The following is a 24,219-nucleotide window of genomic DNA, read 5'->3' on the forward strand; positions in this document are numbered from 1 at the left end:
TAATGTGGCTACACACATTACTCAATTTTCATTACACAACTTATTTTGGTGACTTTGAACTTAGTGTGCGATCGTAAATAAAACGTTGTATGTCATACTTTATAATATAAATATTTATTATTGCAATCGCGGCAATTATTTGTCGTTTATATGTATGATTCTAGACATATAAATAGGTTTATAATAACCGGGGCTTTATGAGAGGGCGTTATGACCATAATGCCCGCTCATAAAACGCGCTAATTTTAGTATGTCAGTCTTCCGCAGGTAATATAGTGTGGGAACTACAGACTAAAAGGGTTTTGCCGGTTTTATGTCTTTTAACATACGCTTTGAATTAGAAATTGCAATTTTTCAAATCAGTGTGTAATTTTTATTTTCAAAAATTTCAATACTTTATATTTCCGAAAGTACTTGTCTTATCGATCTGAAATTTGGCCTGATGATAGACTTTGAGCTGCTCTTTTGATTGACGTATAACTCGAAGACATTGAATGCCGTTTTCGCCCTGAAAAGTTAATGAAAATTTAACATAAAAAAGACCTCTTAAAAGCATTTTTCGATCAATATCAAGTTTATTTGTGGCGCAAATTTGTGTTATTGGGTCTCATTTTACGCCGAATTTCACGTGGAATCCAAAACTGTGCTAATTTTTATTTACGTCAAAAAATAACAGAGTTAAAAGCTTATATAAAAGAGTTTCTCGAATTTTATTTGCTAAGAATCTGTTTTTCTATTTTTTGAAATTAAAAAATGTTTTTTTTTCAGAAAAAAATTTCTCGTTTATTTTTCAAGTAAACTTTGGTTATTTGGTACTCATTTTACGCAGAATTTTACGCAGATTCCAAATCTGTGTTCAAAATTCACGTACGACAACAAATAAGTAGGTTATGGCTAAATTAAGTTTCGGATTTTTATTATCAAAATTTTTAATGCTCAATATTTCCGAAACTACAACAGATAGAAAATTACGGTTTTTGTCATCGTTTTTCTTGCGGTTTCGATGCTTAGAATACGCACTCAGATTTCAAAAATTTTATAATAAAGTTTCTCTCGATTTTTTTTTTATTTCAAACGATGAAAAAAATTTATTTTCTCGATTTTTGACCGCCCCTTGTAATCTACCTGTCTTATCGATCTAAAATTTGGCCAGATGATAGACTTTCAGCTGCGCTTTCAATTGAACTCGAAGGCATCGAACGTCGTTTTCGCTCTGAAAAAGTTTATTGAAAAATAATTCGAAAAAGACCTGAAAACCTATTTCGGTCAAAATCTAATTTATTTACCAAGCAAACTTACGTTATTGGGGCTCATTTTACGCAGAATTTCACGTGGATTCTAAAAGTGTGCTAATTTTTTACGTAGAACCCTAAATAACTGAGTTATAACCGAAAATTTCGGGTTATCGCTAGAGGGCTAAAATTTTGAAAGTCCGAAAATAACAATGCTCGATAACTCGGAAACTACGACAGATAGAGAGATGCGGTTTTTGTCATCGTTTTACTCGCAATTTGCTTGATAAGAATTGGTTCTTACATTTTTCGGAAATTGAAAATTAAATTTTTTCGAAAAAAAAATTGCCATGGTTATGTTAAACTACTTCAGTCGATATATCACTTATTTGTAGAGAAAATTTATGTTACTGGTGCTCATTTTACGCAGAATTTTACGCAGATTTCAAATATGTGCTATTTTTTTACGAACGTCAATAAATAACTGAGATATGACCGAAAATTTTGGGTAGTCGCCAGAGGGCTAAAATTTTGAAAGTCCGAAAAACAACAGTGCTCGATAACTCGAAAACTACGTAAAAGAGAGATGCGGTTTTCGCCATTGTTTTACTCCCAGTTTGCTTGATAAGAAATGGTTTTTACATTTTTCGAAATTTGAATTTAATTTTTTTCAACAAAAATAATTTGACAATGTCTAGGTTAATCTTAGTGGATATATCGCTTATTTTTAGAGACAACTTAAGTTATTGGTGCTCATTTTACGCAGAATTTCACGCAGATTCCAAATCCGTTCTCAAAATGTATGTACGGCAATAAATAACTGAGTTATCCTTCATTAAAGTTTTGGATAGTTTTTTTTTCGAAATTTTCAAGGCTCCACAAAAAAATTGAATTTTTAGTTTTTTGACCACCTCTTGTAAACTAAGTGCCTTACCGATCTGAGTTTTGACCAGTTGGTAGTTCTCGAGCTGCTCTTTCGACTGGTATACAACTCAAAGATATTAGGTGTCGTTTTCGCTTCGAAAAAGTTTATTAAAAATTACATCAAAAGGACTCACTGAAAACTTTTATAGATTTATATCTAGTTTATTTGCGACGCAAATTTACGTTGTAAGAGCTCATTTAACGCAGATTTTGACGCAGAATCCAAATCTGTACTAATTTTTTACGTACGTGAACAAATAACCGAGTTATAAGCGATTAAAATTTGGGGCGGTCGCTAGGGGAAAAAAATTAAGACAGATGGAAGATGCGGTCGATTTCTCACTTATTTTTCGAACAAACGTTAGTCACATGATACTCATTTTACGCAGAATTTTACGTGGATTCCAAATCTGTGCTCAAAATCCACATATAACAACGAATAACTGAGTTAAAGCCGATTGAAGTTTTAAATAGTTGATTCTAATTTTCGAAATTTTCAGTGCTCGATATCTCCAAAACTACAACCGATAGAAAGATGCGGTTTTTGCCATCGTTTTAACTGAGCTCTTGTTACCTAGGAACCGCTCTTGGATATTTAAAATTCCATGATTTTTTGGTGCAAAAAAAATCTGACTGAATCGATAAAAATTTGCGAATTTTTGTTTTTTCGACCACCATTTGGAAAATACTTGTCTCACCGGTCTGCAATTTAGCCAGTAGATAGACGTTGAGATGCTTTTTCGATTGATGTATAACTTAAATTTATTAAACATCGTTTTTGTCCTGAAAAAGTGGCTTGAAAATCACCCCAAAAAACCTGTTTTGCTTAATATCTAGTTTATTCGTAAAGCAAACTTATATGTATTATTGGGGCCCATTTTACGCAGATTTCCACGTAGAATCCAAAACTGTGCGAATTTTTCATGTACGTCGACAAATAACTGAGTTATGACCGGTTAAAATTTTGCCTAGTCCGGAAAAGTTTAAGAAAAATGAAAAAAATGTGGTTCGATTCCCACTCAAGTCGAATTTTTTTCATTTCTCAATAGCCACCACAGCGGCACAAAATGTCTTGTTAATTATTATTAGTCATTAATGAACGATTTTCGCCCAAAAATTGTGCATTTATAAGTGTTAATAAAACTGCAGCTATTTAAAATTCTCTCCTAGAATCTCGCATTGAAACGCGCCAAAGTTCCCACTTAAGCATCATCTTCCATTAATTCGCTTCATGTTCTTCCTTACAGCTCTAGTGTTTATTTATCGACAACTCGGTCCTTTGACTCAAAGAACCCATAAAAACTTGACGACCTGAGTTCATTTTTCTTTCATGAAATTACACTGCGAAGTATCTCGTGATCTGCCTTACTAATACAATTTTATTTCAATGTCTGCAGTAACAACTCGTGCCAATTTTCCAGAAAATCACAATCTGTACGTGGCTGTGTTTCCTAATTTGCAAAACTGACGGGAATTTATCGCCACCACGAAATATTTTTAGGAATCGGAATTTGCATTTCCAGTAGTGGAGAAGTGGGTGGTTTTCTTAGTCATGTTATGACATTCTTCTTGACTACGACAGGTCTATTTTTGCGTTTTTAGTTTACATTTGTATTTCTGTGAAAACTTGAATGTTAAATTTTCATAAACTGCATGTACATGTCGCCTTTGAGCGCGTTTACAACTGCAGCTGCAATTAAAAGTAGATTAGTTTTATGCGAGGCGAGTGAATAAGTAGTCAGGTTGGTAAAAGTGTAAGACATTTTTCTGTGTTTGACAGATCGTTTTTAATTAATTTAGACTTCAACTCCTGTGATAACAATTGAAATTTTTAGTTGGAGTGGTAATTAAGCCAAAGTGTTATAAATCTGAGAAAAGTCTGCGGAAACTGAGATATTAATGGTTAATTGAAAATTTCAGATGGGCTGAGATTGCAGATTTTCTTTTTTGTCCTAGATAATATGTAAGATGGCTTCATGTTAGAAGCTTGATTTTCAAAAATTCAGAATTCAATTTTTTTTAATTTTTTAAACTTCTAAAACGCTTTGCGCTCTTGTTGCAACATTTCTTTTTACTCGAATCTCTGGTAGAAGAAGAAAAAGGAAAAAAATACCGTTTGCATATTTATAAAATAGAAAGTAGAAAAAATTAAGCAAAATATGAGAAGAAAGGATTTTTATGTTGTTTAAAGTTTTTGAAGATCTCTAAAGTTTCGGAATTCCTCAAGTTCTCAACATTCGTATAAAACTTTAGATTTTTCAGGTCTTTGAGATTATTGTAGAAATGCTTAAGATGCTTAAAATTTTTAGATTCTTTGGAGTCAATTTTTTAATTTTTTTAAATTTTTAAATATTTTTGGTTTTCTGAACTTTGTTGATTCTTTAGATTTCTTATTTTGTTCTTATTTTTTTCACTATTAGCTCAAGATTTTTAATTTTTTTATTATCCTGATTATTCTTTGTTCTTTTAATTATTAGGCTTGCATTTTACGAAGATTTTTTGATTTACTGGATTTTTTGGATTCTTAGGATTTTCTGGATTTTTTGGAATTTTTAGGATTTTTGGAATAAATTTAATTAAATTTCTTTAATGTCTCTTATTTTTTTAGTTCCAGTTCAAAATTTGGAAAAAATTATTTTATTGATTATTCTTTGTTCTTTTTATTTTTCCTGCTTTTTACAAAGTTTTGTTCTTTATTCGATTTTTTGGATTCTTGGAATCGTAGAAATCTCTGGATTTTTTGGAATTTTCAGATTATTTGGATGTTTGAAAGTTTTTGGTTTACTACACTTTTTAATTTTTTTTTATAATTTTTAAATTTCTTAGGTTTCTTTAACGTCTCCAAATTTGTCTAGTTTCTGTTCGAAATTTTTTTTCTTTTCTGATTTCTATTTTTGTTTCTTTTCGCTCTATTAATTTCTCTTGTTTTTTACATTTCTTAAAATTTTGAAATGCTTTTTGATTTACTGATTTTTTTTTATTTTATAGATATTTTTATTTTGATGCTTAAAATTTTAAGCTTTTTTGGAATACATTTTTTAATTTGTTGAAATTTTGAAATTTTTCCGTTTTATTGAAAATTCAAGAATCTGAAATATCTGAAGAATCAGAAGAATCTGAAGAATCTGAAGAATTTGAAGAATCTGAAGAATCTGAAGAATCTGAAGAATCTGAAGAATCTGAGAATCTGAAGAATCTGAAGAATCTGAAGAATCTGAAGAATCTGAAGAATCTAAAGAATATAACGAATCTAAAGAATCTTTTACTGTGTTGTTTATTTTTTGTTTTATTTTTCTTGCCACAAAAAAATTTTGAAATTCTCTGGATTTCTTGAATTCTGTCTATTTATTTGATTTTCGTATTCTTTGGATTTTTAAATTTTTAAAATGTTTAAATTTTTTAAGTAAATTTTTTGTAAACTTGATTCGTCTCCAAATTTTCCAGTTTTTTAAATTTTGAAATCTTCTCGTTTTACTGTTTTTTTTAATTCTTTGAATTTCTCTTAATTTCGACAAAATTTTTTTGTTATTATCTGGACTTCTGATATTTTTTGGCTCTTTTGGATTTTCGAATTCTTTGGATTTTTAGTTTCCTAAAGTGCTTTAATTTTTTAGATTTTTTTGAATCTTAATTTGCGTCTACTTTTTCCATATTTCGAAAATCTGCATTTTTTTTTGTTTTTTTTTTATTGTACTTACTTTTCGCAAAGAATTCTTTAAACTTTTTGTATTCTTTGTATTTTTAGATTTTAGATTTTTCTGAATTGTTTGAAATATTCTTTGGAAACAACTTTTCAATATTTTGAAATTTGGAAACTTTTTTATTTTACTGCTTTTCTCGATTCTTCGATTTTTTCCTGCTTCTCACAAAGAAGTCGTTGGATTCTCTGGATTATTTGGATCTTTTAAATTCAAATGCTAAAAGTTTTTTAGATTTTGTTTGGACGTTAATTCACTTTCAATTGTTCCATAGTTAAATTTCTTACGTTTTACTGGCGTTCAATGCTTTGAATTGTTCTTGCTTTAAAAAAAAATGCGATTTTTTGAATTTGTTCGACGATTTTTTTGGATTTTTTAATTGTTTGGTTGCTTGAAATTTTTGTATTCTTTTAATCAAATTTTCAATACTACATACATATTTTGAAATTTAAAAATCTTTCCGTTTTACTGATTTTTTTTTGATTTTTTAAATTTATTTTGAGTTTTTGGATTCTTAAATACTTTGGTTTTTAGGTTTTTGAAATGCTTGAACTTTTTTGATTCTAATTCTATGGAATCATTTATTTAATTCCTTAAATTTTTTTTGCTATAAATATTTTTTGGATTTTTTGATTATTTCTCAAATTTTTCAAAAATTAGTTTTAGTGATTATTTGTTTTTTTTTAATATCTCTTGTTTTTTATAAAAAATTCTTTAGTTTCTTTGGATTTTTTTAACTCTTAGGATGCTAAAGTAGCTTAAAAATGTCTGACTTTTTAAAAACAATTTTTTAAAATTTAAAATTTGGATATTATTCGATGTATTTTTTTTTATTTTTTAGACTTTCTTTTGCTTCTTACAAAGAATTCTTTGGATTCTCTAGATTCCTTGGAATTTTTGGATTTTCAGATTAATTGAATTCTTCGATTTTTTAGAACCTCATTTTTATCATACTTCGAAATGTTGAAATCCTTTTATTTGATTAAATTACATTTTTTTTCAATTTCTATTGCTTTTCACAAATCTGAACAAATTTTTAAGGACTTTGACCAACCAAACGAAAAAAATCAACAATTTTCCGAATCAGAGTTTTATTACGACAAAAAATCTGCAGAATTTCCAACTAAATACACACAATAAAGTCATTCCTCAACTTTTATTACGCGAAAAATCAATAGTCCGTAAAAGCACACATTACAAGCTTTGTCAGATCAGCGCGCTTTTATAAAGTTACCGAATTGATGCAAACCACTGCGGACGTCAAATTCCAAACAAACAAAACTCCGTCAGTTTCATTTTTGCCAATTTCGCAAATCTCAAACAACCTGTAAAACAGTTATTTATTTACATTCGAACCACTGTACGTACGATTTTACGTCTCGAGCTTTGCGGCATTTGCTGGAGAGCCGATAGTGTCATTTGCATTTCTCGAATCTTTTCATAGATGGCGCCGCAACAAACCTAATATTTTATAATATAACGGCGTAATATGAATCCTCTGTTCCAGTTCGTCGCGTTTAATAAAAATGTAAATTCGCTATTTTTATATAATTCATAATGACAACTCCCCAGGAAATTGCATACAACATTATTTCCCTCGAGCAATTTTTCCACCTTAGAAACGAATTTTGGTTTCCGCGTGCAGAAAAATCTAATTACCACACACGCCAATCCACAGAGCTACCAACCTCGTAATGCTAAATCCTTTACAACGTTCATTAAACCGCTCACATTTCGTTTTCATCATTCGGCAACAAAAAAAATCGCATTTTTTATTTTATTGTCTGCCCATGCGGCACTTGTCGACTAAACTAGAAACTAGCGCGGATTTTTTGCTTTATTAGCTTCCTTTGTGGAACGACTGTAATTAATTTGTTTTACATAGAATCGGAAAGGCTTTATCTGATCCTCGGAAGGAAGATAATTGTCACTACTGGTTTGAAGAGAGCTGAGCATATGTGAATGGAGATTTTTCATTGTGTTTGCTGGATGTGACATGCTCATGTACTGAGTTTGAAATGAAAATTAGAAATGTAAAACTTGAATGTGGAATGACGGAATCGGAATATAAGACAAAAGAATGCGGGTTGGGAACAGGTTCGGATTTAAAGAAGTGTGCCCTGGGCTTTGGGTTGAAAAGGACTAAATAAAAGCCCAACAATTTTAAAGAAATTTAGCAAAATCACAAACATTCATTTAAAATTCTAGAAAATGTAAAAAAAGTGGACAGGACAAGGAAAATCTATAAAAATGTAAACAAACTGAAAAAGATCTAAGAAAAATTTAAAGAGAATTCAAGGAAAACGAACTAGAGACTTTGGGGACACATAAAACTTCAAAAAATGCACTAAATTATCTTCTAATTGGTTCAGTTCTTTGTTTACTGTACTAAATTTCAAAATTATAGACCAACAGAAAGAAATTTTGAAGAATTTGGTTTTCAGGACGATTCAAAAACTTTCAAAATTCGATAATAAAATCTGTATTTTTGGTTCTGTTTGTGCTGTAACAACGAAATTTGGTAATATTGCTTATTTTAACCCATTTATTTACTGCACTAAATTGCAAAGTTAACGACCAACAGACACAATTTTTGTAAATTTTTATTTTAAGGACAAATTAAAAATTTTCAAAATTCGATAATAAAATCTGTATTTTTAGTTCTGTTTGGGCTGTAACAACGAAATTCGGTGAGATTGCTCATTTTAACCCATTAATTTACTGCACTAAATTTCAAAATGGTAGACCAACAGACACAAATTTTGAAAATTTTTGTTTTTCAAATAAATCTCAAACGTTTTTTATTGTATTTTTGATTCTGTTTGTGCTACAACATAGAAATTTGAAATGATTGCTCATCTTAACCCATTTATTTATGGTACTAAATTTCAAAATTTTAGATCAAGTGGCACAAATTTTGGAAATATTGGGTTTTAGGACAAACCAAAAACTTTTAAAATTTGACATTAAAATCTGTATTTTTGATCGTGTTAGCGGTATAACGACGAAAATTGAAGAGAGTGCTCATTTTAACCTCTTTATTTACTGTACTCAATTTCAAAATTATAAACCAAAAGACACAAATTTTGTAAATTTTTGTTTTTAGGACGAACCAAAAACTTTAAAAATTCGACAATAAAATTTGTATTTTTGGTTTTGTTGTACAACTGTACAATATTGTTAAGCAACAGACGCAAATTTGAAAAATTTAGTTTGTGAATGAATCTGAAATTTTCAAAATTCTAGATTAAAATCTGTAACTTTGGTTCTGTTGGCGCCACAAAGATGAAACTTTGAGAGGTTGTTAATTTTAACTTATTTATCAATCACTCTAAATTACAAAAGATTCGAGCAACGGACACAAATTTTAGAAATTTTTGGTTTTAGACTAAGCCTAAAATTTTCAAAATTGAAGATTAAAATCTGTTTTTTTGGTTTTGTTAGTGCTATAACAACGAAATTTGAAGACATTGTTTTTCTTAAACCATTTATCAACTGAATTTAATTTCAAAATTATATACCAGCAAACACAAATTTTGGAAATTTTTGTTTGCAGGACGAATCAAAAATTTTAAAAATTTGCCATTAAAATTAGTTTTTTTGATTCTGTTTATGCTATAACGGCAAAATTTGTAAAAATTGTTCATCTTAACCCACTTATTAGCTGTACTAATTTTTAAAAATTATAAAGCAACAGACGCAAATTTTAGAAATTTTTAGTTTTAGGACGAACCTGAAATTTTCAAAATTTTATGTTAAAATCTGTATCTTTGGTTCTGTTGTCGCCATAAATGAAATTTGGTGTGGTTGCTACTTTTTTCTCATTTATTAACTCTACTAAGATTGTAGAGCAACAGACGCAAATTTTAGAAAATTTTAGTTTGAGGATGAACAAGAAATTTTGAAAATTGGATATTGAAATTTCTGTCATTGGGTCTGTTGGCGCTACAGTTCTGAAATTTGAGAAGGTTGCAATTTTTAACCCATTTATTAACTGTACCAAGTTACAAAATTTTAGAGCAACAGGCACACATTTTAGAAATTTTTAATTTTTGGATGAGCCTAATATTTTCAAAATTGTACATAAAAATATGTATTTTTGGTGCTGTTTGCGCTACAATGTTGAAATTTAGCGTGATAGCTTTTTTTAACTCATTAATTAACTGTACTAAGTTACAAAATTCTGAAGCAACTGGCACACACTACAGAAATGTTTAGTTTTTAGATGAGCCTAAAACTTTCAAAATTGCATATTAAAATTTCTGTCATTAGTTCTGTTGGCGCTGAAATCCTAAAATTTGGTGAGGTTGCAATTTTTAATCCATTTGTTAACTATATCAAGTTACAAGGTTCTAGACCAACAGGCACAAATTTTAGAAATTTTTAGTTATATGATGAGCTTAAAATTTTTAAAATAGTTTATTAAATTCTGTATCTTTAGTTTTGTTGGCGCTACAATGTTGAAATTTAGGTAGATTGTAATTTTTTACCTATTCATTAACTGTACCAAGTTGCAAGATTCTAGAACAACAGACAAAAATTTTAGAAAATTTTAACTTTAGGATAAGTCTAAAATTTTAAATATTGTACATAAAAATGTGTATCTTTGGTTCTCTTGGCGTTACAATATTGAAATTTGAGATGGTAGCTTCTTTTAATTTATTAATTAACTGAACTAAGTTACACAATTTTAGAGCAACAAGCACACATTTTACAAATTTTTATTTTTTAGATGAGCTTAAAATTTTCAAAATTGCATATTAAAATTTCTCTCATTGGTTCTATTAGCGCCACAATCGTAAAATTTGGGGAGGTTACAATTTGTAACCTATTTATTAACTGTAATAAAAGACAAAATTCTAAAGCAACAGGCACAAATTTTAGAAATTTGTAGTTTTAGGGTAAGCTAAAAATTTTTAAAATGGTAGATTAAAATGTGTATCTTTAGTTTTGTTGGCGGTACAATGTTGAAATTTGGGTATATTGTAATCTTTTACCTATTTATTAACTGTGCTAAATTACAAGAGTCTAGAGCAACTGGCACAAATTTTCGAATTTTTTTGTTTTAGGATGAGTTTAAAATTTTTAAAAAAGTAGCTCTAAATCTGTATCTTTGGTTCTGTTGGCGCTAAAATGTTGAAATTTGAGGAAGTTGCTTCTTTTAACTCGTTTATGAATTCCACCACGTTACAAAATTCAGAAACAACAGGCACACATTTTAGAAAATTTTAGTTTTAGGATGAACCTAAAATTTTCAAAATGGTTTATTAAAATTTATATCATTGATTCTGTTGGCGCTACAATCGTAAAATTTGGTGAGGTTGCAATTTTTAACCCATTTATTACATATACCAAGTTTCTAGGTTCTAGAGCAACCGACACAAAATTTAGAAATTTGTAATTTTTTGATGAGCTTAAAATTTTTAAAATAATAGATTAAAGTCTGTATCTTTAGTTCTGTTGGTGTTAGAATGGTAAAATTGGAGTAAGTAAGTAGTAATTTTTAACTTATTTAATTAACTGTGCTAAATTACAAGACTTTAGAGCAACAGGCACAAATTTTAGAAATGTTTAGTTTTAGAATAAACCTAAAATTTTCAAAATTGTAGATAAAAATCTGAATCTCTAGTTCTGTTGGTGCTACAATGTTGAAATTTGGATAGGCGGTAACCTTTAACCTATTTATTAACTGTGCCAAGTTACAAGGTTCTAAAGCAATAGACAAAAATTTTAGAAATTTTTGGTTTTTGGATGAGCTTAAAATCTCAAAAACTGTAGATAAAAATCTATAACTTTAGTTCTGTTGGAGCTAGGATGGTGAAATTGGAATAGGTTGTAATTTTTAACTTATTTATTAACTGTGCTAAATTACAAAACTCTAAAGCAACAGGCACAAATTTTAGAAATTTTTAGTTTTAGGATAAGCTTAAATTGTTTAAAACAGTATATTAAATCTTGTATCATTCGTTTTGTTGGCGGTACAATGTTGAAATTTGGGTATATTGTAATCTTTAACCTCTTTATTAACTGTACCAAGTTGCAAGATTCTAGAACAATAAACACAAAATTTAGAAATTTTTGGTTTTTGGATAAACTCAAAATTTTGAAAATTGTAGATAAAAATCTATAACTTTACTTCTTTTGGCGCTATAATGATGATATTCTACAAAGTTGTAATTTTTTACTTATTTATTAACTGTGCTAAATTACAAGACTCTAGAGCAACAGGCACAAATTTTAGAAATTTTAGTTTTTTAATTGAGCTTAAAATTTTTAAAATAGTAGATTAAAATCTGTATCTTTAGTTCTATTGAACGTTAGAATCGTGAAATTGGAGTAGGTTGTAATTTGTAACTTTTTTATTAAGTGTGCTTAATTACAAGACTCTAAAGCAACATGCGCAAATTTTAGTAATTTTTAGTTTTAGGATGAGCTTCAAATTTTCAAAATTGTAGATACAAATCTGTATTTTTGGTTCTGTTGGCGCTACAATGTTGAAATTTGAGTAGATTGTCATCCTTAACTTATTTACTTACTGTACCAAGTTAAAAGGTTCTAGAACTATAAACACAAAATTTGGTAAATTTTTAGTTTTTGGTTAAATTTAAAATTTTGAAAATTGTAGATAAAAATCTGTAACTTTAGTTCTTTCGGCGCTATAATGGTGAAATTAAAGTAGGTTGTAATTTTTGACTTATTTATTAACTGGGCTAAATTACAAGACTCTAAATCAAGAAGCACAAATTTTAAAAAATTTTTGTTTTAGGATGAGCTTAAATTGTTTAAAATTGTAGATTAAATCTTTCGTTTTGTTGGCGCTACAATGTTGAAATTTGGGTATATTGTAATCTTTAACCTCTTTATTAACTGTACCAAGTTACAAGGTTCTAGAGCACACAAATTTTAGTAATTTTTGGTTTTTGGTTAAATTTAAAATTTTGAGAATTGTAGATAAAAATCTGTAACTTTAGTTCTTTCGGCGCTATAATGGTGAAATTAAAGTAGGTTGTAATTTTTGACTTATTTATTAACTGGGCTAAATTACAAGACTCTAGAGCAACAGGCACAAATTTTAGAAATTTTTAGTTTTTTAATGAGCTTAAAATTTTTAAAATAGTAGATTAAAATCTGTATCTTTAGTTCTGTTGAACGTTAGAATCGTGAAATTGGAGTAGGTTGTAATTTGTAACTTTTTTATTAAGTGTGCTTAATTACAAGACTCTAAAGCAACATGCGCAAATTTTAGTAATTTTTAGTTTTAGGATGAGCTTCAAATTTTCAAAATTGTAGATACAAATCTGTATTTTTGGTTCTGTTGGCGCTACAATGTTGAAATTTGAGTAGATTGTAATCCTTAACTTATTTATTTACTGTACCAAGTTAAAAGGTTCTAGAACTATAAACACAAAATTTAGTAATTTTTAGTTTTAGGATGAGCTTCAAATTTTCAAAATTGTAGATAAAAATCTGTATTTTTGGTTCTGTTGGCGCTACACTGTTGAAATTTGGATAGATTGTAATTCTTAACTTATTTATTAACTGTACCAAGTTACAAGGTTCTAGAACTTTAAGCACAAAATTTAGAAATTTTTGGTTTTTGGTTAAATTTAAAATTTTGCAAATTGTAGATAAAAATCTGTAACTTTAGTTCTTTCGGCGCTATAATGGTGAAATTAAAGTAGGTTGTAATTTTTGGCTTATTTATTAACTGGGCTAAATTACAAGACTCTAGAGCAACAGGCACAAATTTTAGAAATTTTTAGTTTTCTAATGAGCTTAAAATTTTTAAAATAGTAGATTAAAATCTGTATCTTTAGTTCTGTTGAACGTTAGAATCGTGAAATTGGAGTGGGTTGTAATTTTTAACTTTTTTATTAAGTGTGCTTAATTACAAGACTCTAAAGCAACATGCGCAAGTTTTAGTAATTTTTAGTTTTAGGATGAGCTTCAAATTTTTAAAATTGTAGATACAAATCTGTATTTTTGGTTCTGTTGGCGCTACAATGTTGAAATTTGAGTAGATTGTCATCCTTAACTTATTTATTTACTGTACCAAGTTAAAAGGTTCTAGAACTATAAACACAAAATTTAGTAATTTTTAGTTTTAGGATGAGCTTCAAATTTTCAAAATTGTAGATAAAAATCTGTATTTTTGGTTCTGTTGGCGCTACATTGTTGAAATTTGGATAGATTGTAATTCTTAACTTATTTATTAACTGTACCAAGTTACAAGGTTCTAGAACTATAAACACAAAATTTAGAAATTTTTGGTTTTTGGTTAAATTTAAAATTTTGCAAATTGTAGATAAAAATCTGTAACTTTAGTTCTTTCGGCGCTATAATGGTGAAATTAAAGTAGGTTGTAATTTTTAACTTATTTATTAACTGGGCTAAATTACAAGACTCTAAATCAAAAAGCACAAATTTTAAAAATTTTTAGTTTTAGGATGAGCTTAAATTGTTTAAAATTGTAGATTAAATCTTGTATCTTTCGTTTTGTTGGCGCTACAAAGTTGAAATTTGGGTATATTGTAATCTTTAACCTCTTTATTAACTGTACCAAGTTACAAGGTTCTAGAACAATAAACACAAATTTTAGTAATTTTTAGTTTTAGGATGAGCCTAAAATTTTCAAAATTGTCGATTAAACTTTGTATTTTGGTTCTGTTAGCAACGAAATTTGGGAAGTTTACTACTTTATACTCATTGATTACCTGTACTAAATTTCAAAACCATAGACCAACAGATAAAAATTTTAGAATTTTTAGTTTAGTTTTAAAACGAACCTAGAATTTTCAAAACTCTGTATTAAAATCTGTATCTTTGGTTCTGTTGGTTCTGCAGGGACGAAGTTTGGGAGAGTTGCTATTTTTAACTTATTAACTAACTTAACCAAATTACAAGATTTTAATGCAACAGACACAATTTTTAAACAGTTTTTATGTAATGTGGACTTAAAATTTTTAAAAGTCAAAATTAAAACGCTGTATCTTTGATTCTGATGGTGTTACAACGATGAAATTTTAAATTGTTTCAACTTTTGGCTTGTATATTAACTTTACTCAGTAACAATATTCTGAAGCAACAGACTTGTTTATATATTTATATTACAAACTAACTAAATAAGTAGAATTAAAATTAATTAAATTAATTCCACACTTCGTGCAAAAGAAATTTCAAAATTACCAATTTCAACGAATCCGCTTCCAACGTGTTGCAGAGAACTATTTTGCCTGTGGTTTGCTATTATCGGCCGATCTGACCACCTTCTGGTGTTGTGGACAATCTCGACACGTGTTCCTCGTCCAACTACTAATCGATTCTGAATTCACCCCGAGGAGGGCAATTATTGGTCCAAGTACATGACTATTCAATTTCACGAAGGTGTGAGCTTTCGATTTACGAAGATTTGAACTTAACATTAAATGAATTGCCAAAATTAGTCAAATAGCGCGTCAAGTTTTCACTTCACCTTTTTATTAATTACGCGACATCAATTACACAGTTAAAATCAGCCAAATAGCGCCGCCCCCGATGATTAACACGTTAATTTCGCCCGTCGCGTAATTTACGGCTCGCGGTTAAAATTTATCGGCAGATAAATAACGAGCTAGCAGGCGTAAAATCTAAACAAAAATAGTCCGACGGTTTATAAAATAATTAAAAAATCGACTCAAAACTCATAAAATGTGCAGAGGTACGATGAAGCCGGCGTAAATTCAGGCCAAGTTGGAGCTATAAAACTCACTTCTATTCGTTTTATCACGGCGCTAGGCTGCCTCTTTAGTTTTAAAAGTTAATGGGGGAGAAATGCGCCGTGTTTTCACCGCATTGCAATTTGGTGTGCGGGGATTTTATTGACACGAGCTTTGACAATGTAAGGATATTTAGGGGGAATTAGTTGTTGGATTGGGTTGTCATGACGTCATTACGAATGCGATTGGTTATCGTTAGATTGACATTTGTAGGTTGTGTAGATGGTCAAAGTTTTTGCTCGCAACTGTATGTCCTTGTTGTAAGGCAATGTAAATTGGAATGTAAAAATTCGGTTTTAAAACAACAATAAAATAAATGGACAGAATATTAATTTTTTACGATAATTCCATGAAATTTGGAGAATTTGATACTTTTGACTTGTTGATGGAGCAAAGAAGACGAGTTACAGTAAATTTATAAAATTTGTGATACAGATTTAAATCTACTATTTTCAAAATTTTAAGCTCATCCTAAAACAACAAATTTCTAAAATTTGTGCCATTTGCTTTAGACTCTTGTAATTCAGCAGAGTTAATAAATAAGTCAAAAATTACAACCTACTTCAATTTTACCATTCTAGCGGCAACAGAACTAAAGTTATAGATTTTTATCTTCAATTTTCAAAATTTTAATCTCATCCAAAAACCAAAAAATTCGTGCCAGTTGCTCTAGACTCTTGTTATTTAGCACAGTTCATAAATAAGTTTAACATTACAACCTACATCAATTTCACCATTCTAACACCGACAGAACTAAAGATACAGACTTTAATCTATTATTTTAAAAATTATAAGCTCATCAAAAAACTACAATTTCTAAATTTTGTGTCGGTTGCTCTAGAACCTAGAAACTTAGTATATTTAATAAATGGGTTAAAAATTGCAACCTCACCAAATTTTATGATTGTAGCGTCAACAGAATCAATGATATAAATTTTAATAAACAATTTTTTATATAAACAAAATTTTAGGTTTATCTTAAAACTAAAATTTTCTAAAATGTGTGCCTGTTTCTAAATTTTGTAACTTGCTATAGTTAATAAATGAGCTAAAAAAAGCAACTTTCTCAAATTTCAACATTTAGCATCAACAGATTTAGAACCAAAGATACAAAATTTTAAACTCATCCTAAAACAAAAAAAAATCGAAAATTTGTGCTAGTTGCTCTAGACTCTTGTAATTTAGCACAGTTAATAAATAAGTTAAAAATTTCAACCTATTCCAATTTCACCATCCTAGCTCCAACAGAACTAAAGTTATAGATTTTTATCTACAGTTTTTGAGATTTTAAGCTCATCCAAAAACCAAAAATTTCTAAAATTTTTGTCTATTGCTTTAGAACCTTGTAACTTGGCACAGTTAATAAATAGGTTAAAGGTTACCGCCTATCCAAATTTCAACATTGTAGCGCCAACAGAACTAGAGATTCAGATTTTTATCTACAATTTTGAAAATTTTAGGTTTATCCTAAAACTAAACATTTCTAAAATTTGTGCCTGTTGCTCTAAAGTCTTGTAATTTAGCACAGTTAATTAAATAAGTTAAAAATTACTACTTACTTACTCCAATTTCACCATTCTAACACCAACAGAACTAAAGATACAGACTTTAATCTATTATTTTAAAAATTTTAAGCTCATCAAAAAATTACAAATTTCTAAATTTTGTGTCGGTTGCTCTAGAACCTAGAAACTTAGTATATTTAATAAATGGGTTAAAAATTGCAACCTCACCAAATTTTACGATTGTAGCGTCAACAGAATCAATGATATAAATTCTAATAAACAATTTTTTATATAAACAAAATTTTAGGTTTATCTTAAAACTAAAATTTTCTAAAATGTGTGCCTGTTTCTAAATTTTGTAACTTGCTATAGTTAATAAATGAGTTAAAAAAAGCAACTTTCTCAAATTTAAACATTTAGCATCAACAGATTTAGAACCAAAGATACAAAATTTTAAACTCATCCTAAAAGAAAAAAAAATCGAAAATTTGTGCTAGTTGCTCTAGACTCTTGTAATTTAGCACAGTTAATAAATAAGTTAAAAATTACAACCTATTCCAATTTCACCATCCTAGCTCCAACAGAACTAAAGTTATAGATTTTTATCTACAGTTATCGAGATTTTAAGCTCATCCAAAAACCAAAAATTTCTAAAATTTTTGTCTATTGCTTTAAAACCTTGTAACTTGGCACAGTCAATAAATAGGTTAAAGGTTACCGCCTATCCAAATTTCAACATTGTAGCGCCAACAGAACTAGAGATTCAGATTTTTATCTACAATTTTGAAAATTTTAGGTTTATCCTAAAACTAAACATTTCTAAAATTTGTGCCTGTTGCTCTAAAGTCTTGTAATTTAGCACAGTTAATTAAATAAGATAAAAATTACTACTTACTTACTCCAATTTCACCATTCTAACACCAACAGAACTAAAGATACAGACTTTAATCTAATATTTTAAAAATTATAAGCTCATCAAAAAACTACAATTTCTAAATTTTGTGTCGGTTGCTCTAGAACCTAGAAACTTAGTATATTTAATAAATGGGTTAAAAATTGCAACCTCACCAAATTTTACGATTGTAGCGTCAACAGAATCAATGATATAAATTTTAATAAACAATTTTTTATATAAACAAAATTTTAGGTTTATCTTAAAACTAAAATTTTCTAAAATGTGTGCCTGTTTCTAAATTTTGTAACTTGCTATAGTTAATAAATGAGTTAAAAAAAGCAACTTTCTCAAATTTCAACATTTAGCATCAACAGATTTAGAACCAAAGATACAAAATTTTAAACTTATCCTAAAACAAAAAAAAATCGAAAATTTGTGCTAGTTGCTCTAGACTCTTGTAATTTAGCACAGTTAATAAATAAGTTAAAAATTACAACCTATTCCAATTTCACCATCCTAGCTCCAACAGAACTAAAGTTATAGATTTTTATCTACAGTTTTCGAGATTTTAAGCTCATCCAAAAACCAAAAATTTCTAAAATTTTTGTCTATTGCTTTAGAACCTTGTAACTTGGCACAGTTAATAAATAGGTTAAAGGTTACCGCCTATCCAAATTTCAACATTGTAGCGCCAACAGAACTAGAGATTCAGATTTTTATCTACAATTTTGAAAATTTTAGGTTTATCCTAAAACTAAACATTTCTAAAATTTGTGCCTGTTGCTCTAAAGTCTTGTAATTTAGCACAGTTAATTAAATAAGTTAAAAATTACTACTTACTTACTCCAATTTCACCATTCTAACACCAACAGAACTAAAGATACAGACTTTAATCTATTATTTTAAAAATTTTAAGCTCATCAAAAAATTACAAATTTCTAAATTTTGTGTCGGTTGCTCTAGAACCTAGAAACTTAGTATATTTAATAAATGGGTTAAAAATTGCAACCTCACCAAATTTTACGATTGTAGCGTCAACAGAATCAATGATATAAATTTTAATAAACAATTTTTTATATAAACAAAATTTTAGGTTTATCTTAAAACTAAAATTTTCTAAAATGTGTGCCTGTTTCTAAATTTTGTAACTTGCTATAGTTAATAAATGAGTTAAAAAAAGCAACTTTCTCAAATTTCAACATTTAGCATCAACAGATTTAGAACCAAAGATACAAAATTTTAAACTTATCCTAAAACAAAAAAAAATCGAAAATTTGTGCTAGTTGCTCTAGACTCTTGTAATTTAGCACAGTTAATAAATAAGTTAAAAATTACAACCTATTCCAATTTCACCATCCTAGCTCCAACAGAACTAAAGTTATAGATTTTTATCTACAGTTTTCGAGATTTTAAGCTCATCCAAAAACCAAAAATTTCTAAAATTTTTGTCTATTGCTTTAGAACCTTGTAACTTGGCACAGTTAATAAATAGGTTAAAGGTTACCGCCTATCCAAATTTCAACATTGTAGCGCCAACAGAACTAGAGATTCAGATTTTTATCTACAATTTTGAAAATTTTAGGTTTATCCTAAAACTAAACATTTCTAAAATTTGTGCCTGTTGCTCTAAAGTCTTGTAATTTAGCACAGTTAATTAAATAAGTTAAAAATTACTACTTACTTACTCCAATTTCACCATTCTAACACCAACAGAACTAAAGATACAGACTTTAATCTATTATTTTAAAAATTTTAAGCTCATCAAAAAATTACAAATTTCTAAATTTTGTGTCGGTTGCTCTAGAACCTAGAAACTTGGTATATTTAATAAATGGGTTAAAAATTGCAACCTCACCAAATTTTACGATTGTAGCGCCAACAGAATCAATGATATAAATTTTAATAAACCATTTTGAAAATTTTAGGTTCATCCTAAAACTAAAATTTTCTAAAATGTGTGTCTGTTGTTTCTGAATTTTGTAACTTGGTGGAATTCATAAACGAGTTAAAAGAAGCAACTTCCTCAAATTTCAACATTTTAGCGCCAACAGAACCAAAGATACAGATTTAGAGCTACTTTTTTAAAAATTTGAGCTCATCCTAAAACAAAAAAATTCGAAAATTTGTGCCAGTTGCTCTAGACTCTTGTAATTTAGCACAGTTAATAAATAGGTAAAAGATTACAATCTACCCAAATTTCAACATTGTAGCGCCAACAAAACTAAAGATACACATTTTAATCTACCATTTTAAAAATTTTAAACTTACCCTAAAACTACAAATTTCTAAAATTTGTGCCTGTTGCTTTAGAATCTTGTCTTTTATTACAGTTAATAAATAGGTTACAAATTGTAACCTCCCCAAATTTTACGATTGTGGCGCTAATAGATCCAATGAGAGAAATTTTAATATGCAATTTTGAAAATTTTAAGCTCATCTAAAAAATAAAAATTTGTAAAATGTGTGCTTGTTGCTCTAAAATTGTGTAACTTAGTTCAGTTAATTAATAAGTTAAAAGAAGCTACCATCTCAAATTTCAATGTTGTAACGCCAAGAGAACCAAAGATACACATTTTTATGTACAATATTAAAGATTTTAGACTTATCCTAAACTTAAAATTTTCTAAAATTTCTGTCTGTTGTTCTAGAACCTTGCAACTTGGTACAGTTAATAAATGGGTTAGAAACTGCAACCTGGCCAAATTTCAGGATTGTAGCGCCAACAGAACCAAAGATTGAAATTTTAATACCCATTTTTAGGCTCATCTTGAAAAAAAAAATTCTAAAATGTGTGGATGTTGCTCCAGAATTTTGTAACTTGGAACAGATAGAAAATTGGTTGATCCTAAAGCTAAAAATTGCTCTAGAATTCCCTAAGCTAGAAATTTCTAAAATTTGTCTGTTGCTTTAGAACCTTGCAACTCGATGAAGTTATTGAGTTAAAAATTGCAAGCTCCCCAAATTTCACTTTTATAGCACACAGAACCAAAAATACAGATTTTTATCTACAATTTTGAAAATAAATAAAACAATTCTAAAATTTGTGCCTGTTACTCTCGAATCTTGTAATTTAACACAGTTAATAAATGCGTTGAAAATTGTAATTTTTCCAAATTTCATCATTGTGGCGCAAACAGAACCAAAAATACAGATTTTTATATAGAATTTTGAAAATTTTAGGCTCATTCTAAAACAAACAAAAAATAAAATTTTTGTCTGTTGCTGCAAAATCTTGTAACTTGGTACAGTTAAACATGAGTGAAAGTTTTTCCCAATTTTATGACGGTAGCGCCAACAGAACCAAAGATACAAAGAGTTTTTTCTATAATTTTGAAAATTTTACGAATGTGCTTCAATTTTTTAGTTTAGAAAACTTTTTTATATTTATTGTTTATTAAAAAAATGTATAGAATGTCTTTAGCAATAAAATTGCTAATGTTGCAAAATTTTGAATTTTGACTTAAAAAAAGAAAAGAAACATTAAAAAGTTCTAATTTTTTTCCTATTCGTTTTCAAATTCTGTGCTTTGGCACATTAACTACACGCTTTTAGAGCAGTAAGTGTTGAAAATTTTAGTGCTTTTACGGTAAAATGGCCAAAGTTGCAAAATTTACAAAGAAATTTTAGATTTTGTTTTTTTTTAATTGAATTATTCTAAATTTCTTTCTATTTGTTGTCAAATTTTGTAATTTGGCCTTTTTAATAAACGAATCCATAGCAGTAAGTGCACCAAATTTTATTGATTTGGTAGTAAAATTTCAATCGGTACAGAAAAAATCTTGAAATTTTGGATTTGTAAGAAAAATAAAAAATTCTAAAATCCTCTCCGATTTTAAATCCTCTAGTTTAATACAAAGAATAAACGCTGTAAAAGTGAAAATTTAACCAATTTTTATTGTTATAATCTAAATTTTACGAGCGATGTCAAATACATAAAAAACTAAAATTTTGAGTGGGTTAATAAAATTTAAAATTCTAAAATCCTTACGTCTTATTCAAAAATGTTACAATATGGCACATTTAATAAACGCCTTTAAAGCAATAAATGTACCAAACTTCACTGCATTAGTGGCAAAGCTACCGAAGTTAAAAAATAAAAAAAAATAGAATTTGGTTTCGTAAGAACTCTAAAATATTCGTTAATAATTCCGTTGACACATTTAATTAACGTCCTTCTGGCTTCTGTATTCTTTGAACATTTTGAATATTTAAAACGTAGTTTCATTAACTTCTCAGACCTCAGCGTTTGGCTTTTAAATATTTAAACATGCTGATTAATCCCCATAATTTGAATTGTTTCACAATTTTTCCCGACAATCGATACTTAACTGGCGGGCACGTTTTCTCCTGTTTAATTTTTCCACCCCACATCACGTTGACGTATGTAAATGGCACTGACACGTTCGCCACAACAAGAGCACTAAAAAACAGATAACAACCCCGAATTTCATTTTATGGAAATTCGAGCAGACTGCGAATTCTCGGACTTTCTGAAGGATAAACGTTATCATTACATAATGCGGTAATACGAAGTGAGATCAAAGGGCTTGTAGTCAATTTATCAAAGAGGCCGCAAAGGGCACAAAAGAAGAAGATTCCATAAATAACCGAGAGAGGTGAGCTAGTAAGTTAAACCCAGAGCTGACAGCGTACACAGATCTCTTAAGCGTTTTGACTGTTGAGAATTGATCCAAACCGTGTAGCCATCATCAATAACTTTCGTGGCATTCAAACTACCGTGTTCTTCATTAGCATATTATTTCCGGCAACTTCTTCTCGAGATATGAATTATTTATGTGTACACGTTACTTTTAATCGCCACTTCGTAATGTCACTAAAAGCCTCCAAAACAAGGCAAAAATGATATCCAGGGACTGTCTAAATCCGTCCAAATCAAGCAAATCCCAGAGATTCGATTTATACCCGCAGGGGCCGTCGAAAAAAATGCGCTTTGTGTGTGCAGTTTCAATGTTAGGGTTTTAATTTTTTCGTGTAGCCGCGAGATAGGCACCAAGTTTGCGGACGGAAATGAAATTTTTTTCCACCGAAAAATACCTCATTTTTCCCACAAATGGCTCATAAATAGAATAATAGGGCTGTCTGGAAACGGAAAAAATTAAAAACTCACATGTAACTTGAGCGGATTTCACAGTATCAAGTTTAGCGAATAGAGCATGCAGGATTAGCTTCATTAGATCTGCATGAAATATTCCGTCTACTTCGACGTTGAGCTCCTGGAAGATGCAACCCCCTCATGTAAACTTGCAAATTCCGAATTTACGATTTGATTCCGAACTAATTGGCTACATGCTCGTCGGAAATTGCATTTTTATAGGCGTAATTGTGAAGAAATCTCGGTGAGATGAATATTTCACATTCTTGGTGTAAATTTGAGCTTGGAAGTCAAAAGGGATTTTATTAGGAGGTTAAAAATGCATGAGTCTAAGAGAAAGTAATTTATGGGATTTTTGTTATTTTAGTGAACGAATTTTGGAAGTACTTGAAATAGAAGAAGTACTGGAAAACTCGAAATGGAGAAATTTTGAGTAGATTAGAAAATTTAAACTTCTTAAAATTGGTATGTTCGAAAATTCTACAATTAGGCAAATTTAATAAACGTTTTTAAGGCAATAAGTGTGCCAAATTTTTTTGCTCTACCGATAAAACTGTCAAAGTTGCAGCATTTTGAAAAAAATTTTTTGTTGCTTAAAAAAAAAAATTAATTCTTATTATTTATTCTAAAATTTGGTAATTCAGTAAAACAATAATCAATTTAAACGTAAAAAGTGTACCAAATTTTATTGTCTTATCGTTAAAAGTTTCGGAGATACATAATTTAATAGAAACAACTAATATTTTGAGTTTGATAGAACAATGGAAAATTCAAAAATTTTTATTTCTTGTTCTAAAATTTTACAATTTGGCACTTTTTATATACGCCTTTAAGGCAACAAATGTGGCAAGTTGCTTCAACAGTAAAATTTTCGAAGTTAGGAAATTTAAAAAAAAATTGAATTTTGGCTTTACTAGAAAAACGAAAAATTCTCAAATTTTTAATTTTTGTTCTAAAATTTTACAATTTGGCACATTTAATAAGCGCTTATAAAGCTACAAGTGCGCCAAATTAGAGTTAGTAGTCAACTTGTCGAAGTTAAGGAATTGGACACAAAATTTTTAAATTTGGTCTTACAAGAAAAACAAAAAATTCTA

General features: G+C 28.9%; 1 protein-coding gene across 2 annotated transcripts in view; it reads left to right on the forward strand.

Annotated features, from left to right (window-relative positions):
* LOC148180490 (orexin/Hypocretin receptor type 1-like) overlaps positions 1-24,219 on the forward strand; it is a 201,642-nt gene that overhangs the window by 1,128 nt on the left and 176,295 nt on the right. The gene's annotated exons all lie outside the window — the stretch shown is intronic.

Source organism: Gnatocerus cornutus, chromosome 1 (genome assembly GCF_029298725.1).
Source record: "Gnatocerus cornutus isolate USDA-ARS CGAHR chromosome 1, icGnaCorn1.1, whole genome shotgun sequence".
In the NCBI taxonomy this organism is placed as follows: Eukaryota; Metazoa; Arthropoda; class Insecta; order Coleoptera; family Tenebrionidae; genus Gnatocerus; species Gnatocerus cornutus.